Genomic DNA, 4,658 nt, shown 5'->3' on the forward strand with positions numbered 1-4,658 from the left:
TGCATGCCTCTAAAATAACCACAAAAGAGGATCAACGCCTCTGACCACAGCAGGATGCATCAAAGAACAGTGTTGCTCAAATAGTTTAAGTGAGAGGAAACAACTTCTGGTCCGTTGCTTCAGACTTTCCTCTCACTGCATAACAATATGAGGGAGCAGATGTGAAATCTCCTCTAACTTGATTAGATGTAAATCTAAAGTTAATTCATTTAGTGAACAATATGGCATATTTGTGCCAGTTGTAAGACCACCTGTAAAGAGCAGATATTCTTTCTCCTCTTTGTTTTTAAAGGCTTCATTTGTCAATTAATGTTTTCATTTTTTTCTTCAAAGCAACACATTGTGAAGTTATAATGACCAACTGTATGTCTTTTTCTTGAGAAACTGATAGTGTTGCAAAATACATGTAGGTTACATGGTGCAATTGTTCCATTGTTGTCATTACTGTTTTCTGCTCACTAGATGTCGCTGTGACTAAGGGGAAAGCCACCAGATGGAGATTAGACAGTTGAGTTGCCCTCTTTTCTTGCTGAAGGTAACTTTTACTTTATTTAAATTAATTTCCTGTCTGATGTACTATAAAATAAACAAGGTACAAAAGGGTCACAAAATATAGGATAATGTTTTTGAAGTTTTACTGTATTTGTTTTATTATAAAGATCGATAGCGATATTATTCAGGCAAAAGAAGACATAATGGTATGTTTAATGGTGGTGGCCGAGAAACATTATGATGATAGTGAGTAAGCAATGAGATGCAACGATCCGTCCATCAACAGAAACATAATTGGCAACTTTTTTGATAATTCTAACAATGATTTGTCATTTATCAATCAAAAATGCCAATTTTTCACTTGTTGCAGTTTCTCATCAACGTGAGGATTTGACTTTGTCATATATGAATACTTTGGGCTTATGGACTGCTGGTTGAATAAAACAAGACATCTGAAAGGTTCTCCTTGAGCTTGGAATCACAACATGCATTTGTCTTATTTTCTGACATTTTATAGACCAAACGATTAATTGAGATAATATCTCGGGAGATAAACATTACTTGCTGTAATGCTGCCGCTTTTTTGAATGTTTATAAATGTGTGTGTGTCGTTGAACAAGTGTGTCAGCTTACTTGTCTTGTGTGGGTGGAGTTGTTGTAAGGGTGTATGTGTGCTCAGCCTTGTAGGTTCATTTATTACTGTTTATTTCCCCATGCCAGTGGTAATCAGCAGCAGGATTAGTGTTAACTGCCACCCAGTCACTGGCAGGCTCCACGTGGGCCACTGCAGGCCCCTCCTGCCGAATGGCCTGACCGGGTCTGTCCGGGACCAGCACGCAGTGACAAGGAACTGGTAGTCCGCTAATCCTGTAGAAAGACCCCCGTCTGGCTTCCTCTCTGGGCCACCTATCACCACATCACAGAGCCCAGGCACCAGCACCAGGCCCGGCCCGGTGGATGAGCTAATCACTGAGAGGAGAGGAGAGAGTGTGTTTCTATGTGTATGTGTGTGAGAGAGACACAGAGAAGGGAGAAAGCTGGACCACCCACCCAGAGGATTCAGAGGCACAGGATTCACAGCCCATTCTGTTGACCTGCCACACCGCCCCAGCTCTGGGCAAGGCCCTCCCCAATTGTTCCGCCAACATGAGGCTAACATGGGGGTTAGACAAGGGGGATGGGGGGTGGACGAGCAGTAAACAGTGGGCTGAGCTTCTCTCCTTCAGCGCACAAAGGGGCTGAATTGTGTCGGGACAGGAGCACTTTTTAGAGTGGCCCTGCCATTGGGGCTGAATGAAACATCTGTGGAGGCTGAGCCAGAGGAAGAAAATGCTATTTTGCTGTTCAACCACACTGACAACCTGTTTTCTCTTTCTTTAGCCCCCCCCCCGCCCCCCCACCCCCCCCCCCCCTTCCACACAAATGCAGAGGATGTGCTCAATGTAACAATATAGTTAAATGTAGGTACTTTACTCATCCATATACGGGGAAAAAGAGTTCAATAAGAAGGAATGACAGAGAGAACCCTATAGCAGTACATTTTAATGATTTTAAATATGACATCTCATCATTTAGATTCATGGGTACTTAAAAGGTGACTCTGACAGAAAGAGGAGGGAATATAGATGAACTATTGAACATAAGAGAAGAGTTTTGGATTTTCAATCTACAAACTTTATCTCCCAGGGGTTTAAATGATGACATCCCATGGCATGCGATGCTACGTGAAAGGAGCTGAATAAAAGTATATGGCATAGAACACAAGGTATTCATGGACTGTACTAATTTGAATGATTTATGAAAGCTGTAAGGCCAATGTTCTCATTCAGTTATTATTTAAACTTTGTAAATATATTTTGAAAATAGCAGTCAATGTAAATGGTGGAACCACTATGAAGTACAGTAATTGATATGAATTATGATTGTGTTATTGAAATGGTTATGAATTTGAGTACGAACTATTGGTATGAATTGGAGTATTATTGTAATTAATATGAATATAGGTATGCAGAAATGAAATAGATATTTGTATTACTGCAATGAATATTATAAATATATATAAATGTATATTTTTTGTCACTCACTTAGGAAACTTTTATTAGAATTTTTTTTTTATAAGCACTAATAAGTTATAAGTTCGGGGAGTCACTAGGTATTCCTGGAATGGGTATGTAATTTACATATGTAGTATTGTAATCGAATTAAGCTGTATTACTGGAATCGTAATAATGTAAAGAAATGTTTGCACAAATGACATGTGAGTTCACTGAGAGATACTCCCAATGACAAGTGATTGACAATTATCCCACACCTGGGGAGGAACAGAATGTATTTAAGACCATTGTTGTGTTCTTGATTGAAATGCTCTTGACGAAGGTCCAGAGGGACAGAAACGTTAGTTTTCTTTAAAGTTTTCTTTAATAAATGGTGATGGTGCAGCAAGAGCAGTGTGCGAGATTTTCTCTTTCTTCAAGTCTTTGTTTTTTTCTAACGCACTTGCACATATGAATTGTTTGAGTGTGCAAATTTCTTTCCTTTAAACAATTCAACAAATACAAAAATGAAAACATATAAAACAACAGCAACATTGCTGATAAAGTGTACTGGTGCCCAGATTTCAGTTTGCATTTGAAAGCCTGTCGACTGGTTTGTTCCTGTGTAGGCCTGTCCAACTGATTCCAACTTACTTTGACATAGCCTATAATAAAAATGTTGTGTCCTGATGTGCTATGAATTAAAAATGTCATAAAGGCACTTAAAAGCATGCAGGGATAAAGTGACAAATGTGATAGTAAATATAATTTGATATGTTTTTTCTAGAATTTAATTGCAAATGCTTAATGGTTTAAAGTATTCGCTGAGATCTAAGAACATGACGAGAATGCTACAATAACGTCAGACAGGGCAAGAAACAAGCAGTCAGAAGGGTCGTAAACAAGTGATCAAAACCACATTATTTGGAGTTAAAATCAAAAGTGAATTTACCACAAATATTGGTAATAATACCTTGTGTGTTCACAGGAGTATGCAAGTAGGTCAAAGCTGAACCATAATGTCTGTAAAAATTATGGACAGTTTGGATAATAATTTTACAATTTGCCTTTGTTTTCTGTTCCAAATAAGTTTGGCTAACCTGAGGATTTGTTTAAAAAGTGTATGATAATCTGACTACTTGTATTTCTTGTTCCTTCAAAATTACAATGTGGTGATGTTGCCACATTTCAAGGTCTAAGCAATTAACTTGTTGAGGCAGTGTTACTATTTACCAACAGCAATTCAGTCAGAGACACTTTTACACATGCACTGCAAACTTGAAATTGTGTAGACATCACCTGGCAGAGCTGTATGTGAAAATGCAAATGTCTGCATCAATTGGATTGGACATCAAATGAACTTTAACCTGCTAGTTCCCTAGTACAAAATCTGTGTAATCTTCCATTGAGCCCACAGTGTGAGAATTCACAGTGAGCGACAAAACCGGTAGAAAACAAACAACCAAGGGTGAAGAAGGGTGATTTACGCAAAGATGACAACGAAAATGTCCAAATGGAGATAGGAAGAAAATCGGGAACTTTTGTCGGTAAGGGGCCAACACTGAAATCGTCAGACAAATTAAAGGAATGGCAAGAGACTCGGTTGTTTATGACCAAATTACAAACCGGCTCCATGACGCGGTATTATCTGCCCACGCTCTACTCAGCACCACCCCTCGCCAAAACCAAACATAGTAGAAGAGATTAGAACACATCTGACATCTCCTACTGCGTGCTACATGTGTGAAAGGGAAACTCCGGACTATGTCGGAATGTGATTCCTCGGACATAGTCCGGAGTTCATATGAAAAATTACCATTCATAGCAAATGGTTATACAGTTATATGAAAGGAAAGACTTTGCTCTTTGAGGGAGCCCTTAAAGAATCCAAACAACCCAGAGGATTCTGCTTGATAACTAATTGACAAAATGAAATTATGAAACACCACATAAGAAGGTGAGTGATGGAGGGAGCTGTGGCAGCAAATAGTGTTGGCACTAGCAAATCAGCAGAGTAACAGTGTTAAGTGGCAGTGTATAATGTCCACACTGTACACCTGCATGAATATGATTACACAGCTGTGAATGAACTTATAGAAGCCAATAAAAGTGCAACTTCAGTGCTCTGCCTTA

Source organism: Perca fluviatilis, chromosome 1 (genome assembly GCF_010015445.1).
Source record: "Perca fluviatilis chromosome 1, GENO_Pfluv_1.0, whole genome shotgun sequence".
NCBI lineage: Eukaryota > Metazoa > Chordata > Actinopteri > Perciformes > Percidae > Perca > Perca fluviatilis.